A 16909-nucleotide genomic window follows, 5' to 3' on the forward strand; every position below is an offset into this window, starting at 1 on the left:
CATTGATTAGTTTTAATTTAATTGGACGTTTTCCATATACAGCTGAAACTAAGATTTATTGGTGACATATTATTGTAACGGTGAAAAGAACACAAGACACGTTCACTCTGCTTTTTTTATTATTTGCCGTAGAAATGATTCAATCGTATAATTATTTTATTACCAGTTGTGTTTCGCCCGCGTATAAATCCCGTTGCATTGGTAATATCTATAACTAGTAGCGTACATTAGTTGCTGATAATGGAGATTTCCTAATTTTTCGTTCCGAAAGAACGTTCTGCAAAAGAGGAATAAAAACTGGTAGCCTACGTTACTTATTGGTAATGGAGATTCCCATTGATAAGAGTGAAACCCGTTAAGTGATTTAGGTGTGAAAGCATAACAATCAAACAAACTCACATTCGCCTTTATAATAGTTATAAGTATATTTAAACTCTTATCAGTTTGATTTGATGAAATTGAAATATGATAATAAGTAGAACGTTGTAACAATGTTCCCAAAGAAAACATTTACACTCCCATGTCAAGTACTTGGTCTTTTGTTCAGAATAGGCCTTATTATGTGGCTGTCAGAAGTCATTAAGACAATCTCATTTAGCGCTCTATGTTTACAGAGTGTGCACTCTACGTTGGTCCAAGTAACGGACACAGACACATCAACCTTAAAGAATACACGCATAGAGTATTTTAACCTACTTCATTCTATTTTTTTTTAATTTGAATTTAAAGGTGGTGGTACTAGTTTTGGCGATTCCTAAACAAATTTGAACTAATGTACTCGACTGGGACTCGTTATTATAATTGTTTCAACTTCTGAACGGAGTCCATCGAGATGCTTCAAATTGTTTTAACACCGTATAAAAGTTTTAATCGGGATAATAATTTGCCCGGGAAACAATAAGTCCCCATTATCATGTTGTCAGAGAATATTAAGACTTGATATTTATGCAATGTATTTCAAGGAACTAGTTAAGCCCAATACAATAGTATTGTGTTTCAGGCTCAACCCTCAAGCAAAAAGCATAACAGGCACGGCAAGGTGCAAGGCGCTATATCGATCCCTTTCAAATTACCAGACCACAAGGTCTAATGTAATTATGTAACTCGTTTTATTGTGGTAGAACAGTTGAACAGTATGTGCTGCATTTTAGAGACAAATTCTAATGTGTGTACATAGAAAGAAAAAATAATAATAATAATTACAATTAAGAATAAAAGTTACTCATATTAACTAAAGAATTAACTAAAATAAAGTGTATCAATACTTGCAACTTTTCTATTATTGATTACCTAGATTTTCTACAACACAGTCACTGCAACGCTCTACTTTTTTTGTATATGAAAGGCAAGCTGCAAAAGTGAGTTATGTTCCAGGAAGGTGATTGGCTCTTGAACTCCTCATATATTAGAGAGTATAGTTATCTGACAGATGTATCTTCACCTGGGCGTATAGCTCGACGGCCTCTGTGCCCGCCGCGTGGGTCGTTCGTATCTGTAACTCACGATAAGTAGGTCACACGGACATTAAAGTGATAATTAATTTGAGCTATTGTCTTGCCCAAGTTGGACTGTACAGCTTTTGTCTGCCCCGTCCCCGTGAAAGTGCATTGTTTGAGTGTTAAGAAATATGTCTCAAGATGAGTATGATGTGCCACATGTGGTAGATCATCATGATAGCGTATAGTTGGTTTGCTCTTGGCGCAATGAGATATATTGCGCCATACACTATATACCTACACTTACAACTTTCACTTGAGACGATTAATAGTCATTTGAAATGATTTATTGGCACAGGAATGCAAAACAATATGCTATTGACACTGTAAACAAACAACACTTCGTAACTGAACAATTCGTCGAGTTTGTGTTGTATTTTTTTTAGTGAGTGCTGTTTTGAGCACAAAAACTTTGACGTTGAAAGTATTTATTAAATAAAATGCTGGAAAATAAAAAGATGAATTCTTTGCACCGCGTTTCTCTTTGACTTAACTACGACGCTTTGAGTATTTTAAAAGAGTTATTTTAGATAACTTTTTACGGTACTAAGGTCTTCATCTACAGTCTACACTCAGAAGAAATGTTAAAATTATATTTATTTGATGCTTTAATGAGGTTATGTAAAACATAATTTCACGCTTACAAGCTATATTTTTATAAGATGATAGACTAAAGATAAACATATGAAAGACGAGCTCAAACACAGGTTGAAAAAGTAGGTAATTTGATCTTCAAAAACTAGGTAATTAGAACATGCTCGTACCTAGACCGATACAGTTAGCTTTGTGTACTGAGTCATTTGCCAATGCCAAATGATTGCGCTAACCCAAATTTGTCAAAAACACATGTGTAACAATAGGTTTCACTTTAATAACAGTTATGAATTCACATTTGTGCCCACTGAAATGTAAAAACATTAAAATATGTGGGTCACATTAACATGTTGTTATGCAACGGTATGTCCTTATTTTAGATAACGATTTTTATTAATTAAAATCAACTCAATTTTGAGGTCAGCCAATTTAACTGAATTTTGAGACTTAATGGCGCGAGGACAGTCCGGTTAAAATTAGATATGAGTTGCAAGAGTGAGAATGTAATTGTTTGCATGAAATAGTAATAATTCAATTCATATTAATAACAAATGTATTGTACTCTTTTCCCGCAATGTAACGCATTCAATAGTTTATAACAAAAGAAACGGATGTTTTGTTACAAGAGGAAAAACGTTTATTAAACAAATTGATTACAATATGTACCAATGTATTTGAAACTCACTAAGTTTGCAACAAAGTTTCAATTGAATTTAACTCAACTACCTAAGTTTGCAACAAAGAATTTAAATTGAATTAAAAAGAGATAAAAAACAAATTTGTCTGTGTTACGCGATGCACGGAGGAAGACGCATAATAAAACTTGATCACGTTTTTGAGTCATAGATATGGCCCTTTGTTCGGAGCGATACCTTCCCGCCGCGTGTAGTGGCAATGACATTGACCATCGCACTCTGCCACACTTCGCATACATTTAAAAACATCACGCAACACTGCGACAACAATCTACCTAACCTAAGAACTGGTGAGAAATTCACGATGTATAAAAATGCAAAAGCTGAATACTCCTAAGATATTGGTAAGTTTTTGCATTTGAAAATTGGCTTCGTGAAATGGTTATTATTAACGGTTTGTTAATCTTCAGGAACTCTCATTAGCAACTTGAACTTCAGAAGTTAGTGCTTTAGAGTACGACATGTCGGTCCTGTTCATGGTATTATTAACTTCTGGATTCATTATAAATCCATAAATCGACATTCTTAGACAGCTAACCCATATGGATGAGAGAGCACGCTTGAGTGTATAGTTTTAGTAAGATCTTGAATTAAAACTACAATAATCTAGCTCTCCTGCTTAATTGTAATCTTGATTTCACAATTCTCAAGGAACGGATTCTTAAGGGCCAGGTAGACAGATTTTTACTCGTACTCGTATACATATATATGTTTAAAACAACTTGGTACCAAATTGTGTTTAAGGCTTTATTGAGCTTATCAGAAACTAAAGCAGTGTATCTGATCTGATACATTACTAATTATTAAGGTTATGCGAGCTCAGACTAATTAGATAAGGACCTGCCTCGCTAGACGTTACTTTTCTGTCAAAGTATATGATCAACGATCTAATGCGATTATAAAAACTGTCTCTATAGAATCGATGTTTCATAGTTGTAATCGTGTTTCGTCAGTTAAAGAGCTTCTTTAAACTACTTTTTGTGTAGTTAATTGTTGTAAGACGGTGTAACTTCTAGTTTAATAAAAGATAGATTCCAAATTTTCTTAAGCTCGTTTTAAACAGAATATGGCAGACAGTTTTGTTCGTGAATTTGGGTGCGATACTAGTCCTCATGTAATTAGTCTGAGTATGCGAGAGATAATCAAGATTGATGAAGGTAGTCATAACTACCTCACTCTAGACCATCACTCTAGACCTATAGTGCAGTATTACATTGGCACCCTCGTAACTTCATTTATTTTGCCGACTTTACTTATATTGTGGAACACAGTAATAAATGTATCATAATGATCAAACGCTCTAAATTAATAAAGATTTTTTTATTGATAAAATAAAGGCAACAAACTTCTACTTTTATGGAACAATTCCTAAGTTCTCATCACAGTTAAATCTACTCGGCCTTACAAGAAGTTCGGTATTACTGTCTCGATGTGATATTTTATTGAAAAATTATTCAAAATCCCAGTAGTAATAGTTAAGTCGGTGGGTATATTCGCTTAGCTTACTAAATAAAGACAAACCGTGACAGCTCCTAGTCGATTATGCTAATGCGATCATTTGTTTCCTTTTCGGAACGTGCGTTACAAGTTGATAAAGGTCGTTTTTGTAGTTTTATCTTTAACAGCATTGCTTACCATATTCATTGTGATCAGACCCGCGTCGAGTTCCGCGGAAGAAATGATACAATTCTTCCGGGGGAAATTCCATCACATACTGCGACGAGGTATTCCACGTTTTTTTGAAAATACCTTAAGAGGTAAATTAATAATCCATTTCATTAAAACGTGTCCTCGTATGTAGTGCTTATCTGTGGACACCTAAAAGAAAGTAGTATACCAAAATATCTCTCTATATTTTTGCCGGTCAACCTTTTCGTATGATCGGCGGATGCGACTACAAAAGAGATTGCACTCCAAATACACGAGTTTTAATGAGAGGGACCTTGTCGGATCAATATCGGCTATCATAAAGGGAAGACAAGTAGGTAAACAAGGTTGCCGTGTATGGGTCGGCAATGCATCGACCGCCCACGTATCGCTCACAAATCAATGGAGGCGTCGCACTAAAACACTGCAAACAATCTTTCGGTAAATCGACCGCTTCACGGAAGTATTTATCTCGATTCTGGTTTACCGACTCCACCGTGTAACATGTTAAATGATTTAACTCATACGAATGGAAATATAATTGTTCTCGTCTGTATTTTCTGCGTGTAGGACGCAGGTCGTACAACAAGTTCGAGATTTGCTTATCATCTTCCTAGCCATAAATATTATTTATAACAATACCCATTAAGCCCGTCAGAGGATATCGATCTGTTAATTTACAAATGAAATCGTTGTCCTTCATGTGTGGTACTCGTAATATTTAAAAAACTATAGAGAGAAAAAATAACATTGTAGCTTTCATATCATTCTTTGTTCCAGTCAATGCTATATTATTTGCAACAATGGATGTGTCATCCATACAATTCAGATTAGCTGTAATTTCTTATTTAGACACTTCAATATTTTCTCCGTCACACGTAGGCGTCTGGTGTTCTGCTATTATTCGCCGTTCGACGAAAGTCTCGAAAGGCTTTTGTTTACATAATAAAGTAATTCCGTGTGCGTGAGCCGTGATCACTTTTGTTTTCAAACGTCTTTCTTAGCAGGCGCCGCGACCTTGATTGTGAACCGCCGCCACCCGCGCTATTGCACATTGTCTGCAATCGTTTGTCATCTGAACTGATTCCACTGACGACTTTTCCTTTTAAAACTTTCCGTTTTGCCGAGTGACAGTTTCACGCACTTATAAACGCCGCCCCGAAGTTTCGTCTGTTTATTTCGCGTTCGCGTGATAATACGGGGATAAAATATAGCCTATGACACTGACAAAAAACGTGGCTTTCCAGTGGTAAAAGAATTTTCAAAATCAGTTCAGTACATCCAGTGATTACCTATATTAGTATAGACAAAAAAAAACATTACGTTTTCAAAATTTAAACGGGGCAAAATCTTATTTCCATATTACCGGTGAAGGAAAACATCGTGAGGAAACCTGCATACCAGAGAATTATCTCAATTCTCTGCGTGTGTGAAGTCTGCCAATCCGCATTGGGCCAGCGTGGTAGACTATTGGCCTAACCCCTCTCATTCTGAGAGGAGACTCGAGCTCAGCAGTGAGCCGAATATGGGTTGATGACTACGACGAAAATCTTATTATTTACTTACTCGTGGCATATCTGCCACCAGGGCAATAGACCAATAGACTTATACAACAGCCACAATGTCCTACAAATTGTGTGGTACATTATCTCGTTTCGACGGTCTGAAATTTTCATTACCTGGTATCTCTTGATTAGGAGAGAAAGATTGAAGAAAGAAAAAAGAGAAGATAGAAGAGAAAGAGCTTACTCGTATATCTACTATGCAATCTCCAAATCCTGGCTGATATTTTTTCTAGAAAGTAACTCAGACAATCACTCGTAGTTTTATCCCAACTTTTGCTTTTAACTAAGTTGAATATTTGATGGTTCTGACATGTGTCATTGAATATGTCATGCTCATGTGCAAAGAAATAATTTCAGTACATTATTGTCGATAATGTGTAATACAATATGCACTTAAATAATTAAATGAAAATAAACAATCTTTTTAAAATTCTGAAAGTGTGAATTAGTCATGTATTTTATTACAGTTTCTCTTATTAAAATATAAGATGTGATAGTAATAAAGTATGAACAATTTATTTAATTGATAATATCATCTGAGTCACGTCTGTCTACGCAGGTGCTAATGACTTGCTGCCGCATAGGGTTAATCGTAGAGTTACTTATTTAGATTCCAAGGAAATGTACCTCATTAGTTTACAATAACATTTATATCTATCTACATTTATACATTCAGATGTACAACTGAGTTGGAGGCGTGTTTGTCTCGATGGTGTGCACAAGGTTCACGACCATGGCGATACTTTATCAAGTAGACTGCAACAGATCGGCACGATAGACATCACCTATGCTGGTTATGAAAACTAATTGTAAAAGCTATTTTACTTGTCATAAAAATAATTCATCATCATTAACAATCCTTTATCTGCTAACTGTTGAGCGCGAATCTCCTCTCAGAAAGAGAGAATTAGGCATAACATCGTGATTTTTCTTAATTCTTTACGTGTGTAAAGTTTGCCAATCAGCATTGCACTACAAGCTTGAAAATAAATAGCCTACAATATGTTATATGAAAAGTACACCTATCTGATATTTTAACACTAGAGAGAGCAATGTTTTTAACTAATTAAAAATACCAAAATAAACTTAACTTTGACTTTGGGAGACATAATACTATTTACATTGCAGTCGTAAATATCTATATGAAGAGCGGGCTAGTTTACAAATTGGTTTGTAGACCAAGTTGTGGGCATAAGCTAGTTCTGCTGTAGGTAAGTAAGTGCTGTAAGTGCTCGTTATTAAACGTAAACTGCTCTGTTATTTTCCTTTACATGCAAAACAGTATCCACCGAGTAATGACCCAACGTTTGTGCAACAACTTATTATATAAAATTATAACCTATTCAGTACGATTCCTTTTATTTAACTGAGTTTGAAACTCTGATGGATTTAATGCTAGTAAAACAAAATTTTCTGCCTTGTTCTGTTTTTTTTTTTTTTCATAATATTCAGTCATTTATGGTGGAAACTAGCCCTGTGCGAAGTTCAGACCAGTAGAGTAGATAGAACTGAGTCAAACATTAATTGCTAATTTGACATCAGCTGGAAATTTCTTCTTTGTCGCTACTCTCTTGACAGAGTGGTCGTGGTCGTCATTTAGGGCTGGTGGCAAACCTCACTAATCACTATCCGACGCCACTCCTCCCATAGTGTGACTCTCCTAGCACATTCGTAGAGCGAACCATGGAGAGCGGTTTTCACTTGGTCTGTCCAGCGAATTAATTGGTGCTGGAAATCTAACTACCCAACATATTACACCGTCGTAAATCGAGAATCCTTCAGATCCAAGTTAACTAATGGTGATTCATCTCAGTATAACTTTTATACTTATTTAACTGATGTGAAACAAAATAAAAGGGAAAACCAATTTGGAAAAATGCGACGGTCATAACTCAACAGGTTTTTTTTGTGACCTCAATGTTTTAATTTTTTGTTACGTCTTTGTCATAGGTACGTATAGCGCAAAAGCGCACTCATATGGCGTTCTACTTAACGTAACAATTCAAGAAAAAGTAGTTCATGATACACTGTAATGTACTCGTACCTATACTGTAATACTGACTCGAACTTTTACTTGGAAGGATCGTATTACATTTTAACAATAACACGTATTATACAGCCTCCCACGTGTGAATCATTTTTTTACATACCAATACAATTGCTATCTCCTTTCTAATGTGCTCATCATAAACTGTGACGGCGACCCCGAATATAAATTATGGGAACAAGTAATTTCTTGTACCGAAGGATGACGGTCCGCCGCGGTAGTCATGTGGCAACACCTACACGGCTCTTCGACGAATCAAACTGTACCATACGCCAGCGTGCTGACAGCTTTCTGCCCCAATTACTCTCACATTTTTGATAACGGTATCTGTACTCGGAAAAGTCCCATTAACCGATGACTCGTTTAAGTATCCACGATCTACGCTCGAGAACTGGATTTCCCCCCATTTGTCTTATCTAAACCATTGCGACATAAAGCTTCCGTAAAATGCTCGCTTCCGTTTGATGAAAACCGAATTTTTGGGTGTTGAATATTCTGACTCATTTGTGTATTTTTCCGTAAAACTCTCACAGCCTTATAAATTTTAATTAGGTTACCTACTCTTATTTTTCTTTTTGATTAATTTAAAATCACGAGAAGGGCGTATCCGGGAAAAACGGACATGTTTTACAATTAGTTTTTACTTACTAAGGAATTTTTATTTAATACTAGTCTGTTTTATCTGCGTAGTTCTCATTCATGTGGGAGTACGGGGATTAAATATCCTTACTCGCTGATACCGAAGCTTTCTATTAGTGAAACAAATTATAAAATCGGTTCTGCACTTGAGAAGCTTATTCGTAACAAACAAACAAAAAATCAAATCTTATCTCTTTGTAAGGTAAAGGACAATCAATACATTATTAAAAAATAAAAAAAACTGTTAAAGGTATCCAAAATATCGATATCGAATACATGGGAACTGTGTCAGTGAGGCGATGAGTAAAATCTCAATTGCCACCATATTATTACGAATTCTTTAGCCCTTTTTGTCTGGATCGTAAACTCGACAGACCAGTGATGCAGTGAGTCACAACGTGCAGCAGGATCTTTGTTGCTCTTCTCAGAAGAACAACGGCCATGTCTTTGTGGCAAAGGTATTTTAATGCAGGTCGACGGACTGATTTCTCCTGTCCTGCTTACGAGGCAGACCTTTTAATGTAATTAGACGTCTGCCTTACCGCGCATTAGATCCGACAGGGTACTGGCGAGATTTCTGTCTTTTTTAATGTGTTAATGATAATTGGAAGGCACCTTCTTTGGAATATTTAACGTAATTTTTTTTTTTGTGGTATGGTATATGTATATATTTTTATTGTCGCTATTATTTTAACTATACTTGACGTAGTAAACTTAACGCTGTAATGATATTTTGTTAAAGTACTTAAGCTACTATTATATTAGCGAGTAGTCGTGAAAGGCTTACGCAATACTTTAAATTGCATAGTTTGTTTATTCTTGGAAATGTCGATACAAAATGATCTTCGTGGGTGTTGAATCAGGATCTACTGGTTAGTGCCTTCGGAGTAACTCTTTAAAAAATTGACAGCATTAAACGGGTGTTATTAAAGTGCCTCCTTAGAAAACCCATTAAATTAATTTGGAGTAATTGCGAATGACGAATCATGTTTTATTGCGAAAATAGGTACAAGTACCCACGTTTTTAGTGAATGAAGAATGTTGACCCCGATGATGATCTTCGAAAAAATTGAAAAATTCTCAAGTATTTCTAATGTATTGTGATTTCCATTTGGAACTTTGTTGTTGTTTTAGGTTTTGTATATAATTTGGAAATCTTATACCCATCAATTGGAATGGGGCTAATGATGAAGATTTGTCACAAGATTATAAGACATTTTTTGCTTACATATTGTTCTACGAGTATCATTATTCTATTCTATAAGTTGCGGTGTTATGTATCTCTACAATATGTAGGCTGTATAAATTAAAACAACAGTAGAGAAATGATGAAACAATGTGAAAGAGTAATGTTCACGTACCTACCGCGTACGCGTGTCAGCGTATGACCAATTTTGACCTCAATGATTAATAAACAACCGTTATTCTTAACTCAGTTATTATTGTGTTAACTTTTGAAATACATGACCATCTCCGCCTTCCGCTAATGTGCTATAATTACCGAGAAACGAGTCAACGTTTACGAATAAAAACACGTCCGTCCATTACTGACGAGGTAATGATGATGAGCAAATCAATATTCCCAATGAATTAATGCCTAGTTTGACTTCCGGATGATCTTATAGCGAGTGCCGTTTTAATGTATGATTTATTGGTAGAAATTCTTGAAATCAAATCGTATTTACGTACTTTATTTAGTACACGACTAATGTATAAGCCAGATTATACCACTACCAGATAAACTACAAATTATTTGATGGGTAACGCAACTTTGAAATTGGTTTTTGAGATGAAGTCGGTGTTGTACACATATCAGAAAATAGTACTTTTGGTGTCTATTTATTAGTTAGTTGTTTTGATTTTAAACCATCATCTATGCTAATATTTTTAAGAGGTAAAGTGTGTGATGTTGTAATCTCTGGATCTACTAAATTTATGAAAGCCTGAAGTAACAATTTCTAAAAATTGTTATTGTTAGGAAAATCGATTGACAAGCAGTAATGAAAAAGTTAATTTAATGCATTATTTTGTCTCCAGTCTTTGATATTTAGATTTTATGCACAAAAAAAAAGTTGAATAACTATATATAAAAGATATATAATGTAAATAGAGTGTGTGTAAAGCTTAGCAAGCAAGCTTATTGCTTGCTAAGCTTTGCTCTATTGCAAATAATTTTTCGACTCAAGACAATGGACTAGCATAAGATAAATAGATATATCAACTAACTAAAATGAAGATAAGTGGAATAATAAACAAATTATACATTTCTTAACATTAAACAATAGGAATCCCAAAACTCAGGCGCGTTACTCAAGTAAGTGATAAATCTCAGAAACCAGGTCTCAGAGATACCCGTTAAGAAATGATCTATGGAAACTACCATTCCGCATACCAATTCACAAAATACCTTTAAGGCAATAGTAAATAGCTAGACATCTAGCCTTCTATCTTGTACTATATCTGGTCATTTCGGTCAAAAACAAAACTGTGAAAGGAATATTAAATTGACACGTTTATGATTTATTCAATTTTGACAAATATGAATACTGAGTCAAATATACATCCATTTAACAGGTAACCAGGTAATCATAATAGTGGTTAAGTATTTGGAAGTCCAGTAGTCTTCATTTTTATAATGAATAATGTGTGGCAACGCCACCTTTATCAGACAAAACACGAAAATCCCTCAGATTTTATTCTAAAACTGAGACATTTCCAAATTTTGGCTCGACAATGTTCAATAACAACTCTTCTCTTTGAAGGATACGATTTTTCCGAATAGAAATCTGGCAATCATTCCTCGATCACCTCCAATTTAGCGAATTGCGAAGCGAAAGCGAAAAACCTCAAAAGTTCAACGCATGGGGATTGAATTTTGGACCCCTCGGATTAGTATCTTGTCCATAAATTTATTGATGCTTACAAATGTATTGGGAAGTTTCCGTACAAGTTGCGATGTCTAAGTCTACGTAGTAAAATGTACTGACCAGCCTAGCGGTACCCGTCATCGTTTATTTGCGTTTGAGTCCCTTCCTGATTGGACATAGAATACACGGCGTCGTCGAGACGTATCCCAGGAAGTCCATTTATAGGTGCTATTTTGATAAATTGTTTAGATTGTGTTGGACTCGTGGCTGTCGGATCAGGTTTCTGTGGGAGCACCTTTTACGGCGTAGGATTAATTCACTGTGGTCATTGCTTGAATCACTGAGGCGGTTTGAAAACATTTTAACGATTCCTTATTATGCGTACACGATTCGTTTTTTGTTTTGAATACAATCGACTTTTCTATGCTAACAGGATCGCTGTTGTGTGGCTGCCTTTTTCAGTTACGAATTTATCTAATACTGACATGTGACGCGTGACTTGTATGATGAAAGGGTTATAACGAATCTTTTGAAGATGGGCACGTGTTTGTTTTTGCCTTTATTTCGTGTTTGACTATACTTAGCGAAACCTTCGACTGTCATTTTTTATTTAGTTAAATAATTAAGTAAAATTAAAAAAATAACGCTATTTTATGTAAAGCTAAACATGTAATCGTGACTTTGTCTGGTAACATTTAATTATAACCAGGCTTATTTTTTATTCTCTACAAGTTAGCCCTTGGCTACAATCTCACCTGATGGTAAGTGATAATGCAATTTAAGATGGAAGCGGGCTAACTTGTTAGGAGTAGGATGGAATCCACACTCTTTTCGGTTTCTACACGACATCGTACCGGAACGCTAAATCCCTTGGCGGCACATCTTTGTCGGTAGGGTGGTAACTAGCCACGGCCAAAGCCTCCTATCAGTCAGACCTGGACCAATTCAAAAACCCTCAATCGGCCCAGCCGGGGATCGAACCCAGGACCAAAAACACCGCGCACACCACTGCGCCACGCTGATATTAGTTAGTACATAGTCGAACAATATTCAAGTATAAATGAGAGACACTACCATTGCAGTGAAAATATCTAGGTGCCGTTTTGTAGAGCGAGCCGGGAGGACATTAAAGTTAGTTGTGTTCATTCTTTTCACGCTGTCACCTCGTAATTTCTAACATCGAGAGACAATGAGGTGAAGCAATGGCGCGCGCTAGAGCGATGAGGCGGCGACCGATTTTTCTTTCGTTAGTCTAGCTAGGCGGCCCAGTACTGGACCATTTGGGTCATTGGACCTCGCCGCTCGTCGGCTACTCACCGCCTCCGGTGCCATTATTTTTTTGCCACCATTTACGTGCCGCCACCGATTGAATACCACCGACTGACTCTGACTCGGTCGAGCGGACCGATTTGTGTTGCGCCAATAATACAATGTTTTTCTTCATTGTAAAAACTGTTTTGGTGTGCATAATTAATTCGTCCGTTCGTCCGCTGGCCGTTTCGGGCGTAAGAAAAACCTAACGGAAAGCGAGCCTAACGGTCGTCGAGGAAAATCTGATTCAGAGAGGTCATAGCTAATTTTCGGTAACTTCTTTCGCAATGTTGTACAACATTTATTTGAGTTCGTTAACCTTATTGTAAAATGTGTATTTGAGGAGTAAATCTCCTACTTACAAATTTAATAAGTTGTTGTTAACGCAAAGTTTTTGTAATAATTACATTGCTACTTGATTTAAATTTAATTTATATTTTACTATCCTCCTATATATCCTACCGAATTGTGATCAATACGCAATATAAAAAGTATTAGTCTCTATGTCAAAATTATTGTATCATTGTCTTGATTAACAAAGTACGATTAATATTACACAATTTCCTACTTAATTACGAACTTCGACTGCATTACGAATTTAATTTTTAACTTAACTTATAAAAGTTTACTTTAAACGCCACACAGATAAATCCCAGATAAAAGACCCAAAATAAGAACCTCAGGGAATCTGCAAATAGATTAAGATTGTTTTTGACTGTATACGATACAAAACAAAAAAGTTTACGGAATATTTGAACTTTTCCGAGCTAGTTTTTTTTTAATTAATAAAATGTCACTCAAATCTTGCCGATCGTGGGTGAAGGCCCGGAAATTGTATTTCTGATTAATTTATCCCACGATTTCTATAAATATTAAAATAAATATGCGACAAATGGACCCCAAGGGGCGCCTAGTCGATCGGCGCGCATAGTAATTATTGACAGTGACACACTCAACTACTGAATTAGCAATAATAACGTTCTTGTATAGCCATGTCGTTTCTCACACGTTTATAAATATTGAACAGGCCGCCTCTATGTAACTATGCTTTGAATGTATAAATAGAACTCGCACTTAGAGCTTTAGGTTAAGTAAATATTTTTTTTCCCCATAGATAGCTCTTTCGTGTCTTTAACATATTTTAACTATACCAACATTTATGTGTTTGGATTTTCGAATGTTAAATCGTTTAAGCGACCATTTATTAGTTTGAGTTACTAATTGTTCGTATTATTTACATTGATTAAGCCCTCGTAAAGCCCTGTGAGTCCGTACATCCATGTCTATGAGCTATACACTGAAACAATTTTTACATTTTTCTGGAACTACTAGTCCGATTTGAAAGATTCTTTCAGTGTTAGATAGGCCATTTACCGAGGAAGGCCATAGGCTATATATTCCCTGTATTCCTACAGGAACGGGAACCACGCGGGTGAAACCGCGGGACGTCAGCAAGTTACAAATAAAATAATAACAAATAATGATTTATAATTGGAATAGATTTATGATGATTTGTCTTACATAAATCTATTCCAATTATATTTATTCCAAAATACTACGATTAATCGCTGCTACGACGACCATTTTCATTATATTATATTCGATAGGTTTTAAAAGAAAATCAGCAGGATGCGCTCAGGTATTAGGTATTTAGAACATCGATACATTTCCTAGCTGAGAAAACCTTTCCTACCTAAATTTTGATGATTTTAACAATACTAGTATGTATATTATAGAATGTTATATGTGGCGTTACTTAAAAATAAAAATCTTTCTTTCTTTATTTAATAGAGGACACCCTTAACTTCATTTGCGGGAAATGTGTCCGGGATAAAATTTATCTCCATTGCAAATATCAGCCAATATTTCAGTTGTTTTTCGCGAAAGAGTAACGAACGTCCATACAAACTTTCGCGTTTATAATACTTATTAGTGGAATTCTTTCCCCTCGTAACTTATCGTAAAGACTTTATGGAATGGGTATGACAATATTTCAAAGGGTTTCCAATCCGTTACCTTTGAAAGGGGAGGCCCTTAACCATACACCTGTTGAAGCTCCAAGTAGAATGTAAGTGATAAACAATAAATAGTATACAAAAGTCCTTTCTACTTGTAATGAATCATGGAAAGCGATCGCACGTTTTTCAGAATTGCTTGTAATTTGTCACTTTATTGTGCATACCATATTCGTAGAAACGCAGACGTGAGCAATTCCAAATTAGGCATTTGTTTTTGAAAGTAACAGGTAATAAATAACTTGTAAAAAACGTACGAGAAATGTACGAGATATTTTTTCCCGTTTCACTGAGTGAAATAATTTCAATGGGTGAAATAAAGACTGAGAGGACTTAGGTTCATATTACATAACGTGTGGTAATTGAACCTCTTTTTCTACTTAGCACATACTTTCGCTTAGTCGGCTAATAGGAGCTTCAAATGAGGCTATAGGTATCTTATAGGCAATGGTTGGTATTATATCAAGCAATTATAATTTTGTTATACGCTAGCTGCGTACTTCTATAGTTTTTTCGGAAAGAATCCCTATATCCGATCTTAATAGAACAAACATACGAACTTTCTCATTTATAGCATAAGTAGTATAACACCGATAGGAATCACTGTATGAACATGAAACATAACACGTACTTACAACTATCTAACATTTGTATACGTCAAATAATATAAAATCGATACAACAACACAGATGTAACGCATCTTTGATTCGGAGAAAGGCCTGATTGTCATGTATCCTTATTAATTTCGATCAGTTAGTTGTTAACGTTGGCCGTATTCATTTGAAACGCTGATGTTTCTCAGTAACACAACGTAGGCCGACGTTATTTATGTCGCATTAGCTGTAGATTATTATTAATTTGATTTGTTTTATGTGTAATTTACTTTCAAACTTTCACTCTATTTTGGGAGCGTAGTACACAGAAAGCCTTGTCACGTTTCTCGAAAATATATTTTTAATGGATTTTCTTCTTAGTGTGGGTTCTCACTTGTCAGATATTTCGGTCACAGAAAATTTTAGTTTAAAGTTTTCACACCTGTAAGATAAATTGGGTAAATATTTAATTTTATTTAAAATGTTGCTCTCTATAATAAATTTATTTCAAAAGTGGTGGCTGTAATGTGTAAAGCGAATACTCCTACACTTTTGTCGTTGTTTGCGTAGCTGGAACACTTGGCTTCGAGGGTTGCCGCCTTCACTAGGTCCTTCTATCGTAAATCCCTCGAAGATTTTTCCTACCATCTTTAACCAAAGGCGCAACCAAATCTTCATTTTAGGACATGTGACCAAGTAACTTTAAAATTCGAAAAACTACATTTGTTTTTAGTTCTTTCCAGGATGGAAATATTTTCTTCGGAATATTGCGCATTAAAAATAGTTTCTTTGTTATTAATAAAGTATATTTATGGATTCGTCAATCATTGTTCCATAATCGGTTGACTCTTCTTTTTTAAAAAAAAATCGGCTTATTGGATTTCATGTGACGCATTATTTATCTGTGTAATTATATCTTGTACTGTATTCCCAGATAAGATAACCTTCTGCCAACATCTATTCATTGTTTTGGTTAATTTTTTTCACTTTAATTTTTCTGGGTAAAAAAAGAAAAGTTGAATTTTGCAAACCAAAATTTCAACCAATGAAAAAAAAAGTATTATTTGAATTTATATTAAAAGCAGTATTTTCTTTAAGCTCTTTGACAATGTGTAATCAAGTTCTGATCAAAACGAACATGAAAAAATTTTCGAAGTAGTTATTTTTATCTTACACTTCTTTCAGTATTTCAGAAATATAGAAAATACAGATTAAATATCAGTTTTCTTTCAGCAAATAAATGTAATATTTTGTATACGTCGATCCAATTATTAATAATAAAACCTTTAACAAGGCGATAATACGTTTGTAGTCAAGTGCGTTGTTATTTTTTTCCAGTGGCCCAAATGCATAATATTATATTAACATGCAGTTATGTTTCGAAACAGTATCGACCTTCTGTGCCTCGCTTCGCATAATGATTTAATGATTTCTTTTTTT

Source organism: Bicyclus anynana, chromosome 10 (assembly GCF_947172395.1).
Source record: "Bicyclus anynana chromosome 10, ilBicAnyn1.1, whole genome shotgun sequence".
In the NCBI taxonomy this organism is placed as follows: Eukaryota; Metazoa; Arthropoda; class Insecta; order Lepidoptera; family Nymphalidae; genus Bicyclus; species Bicyclus anynana.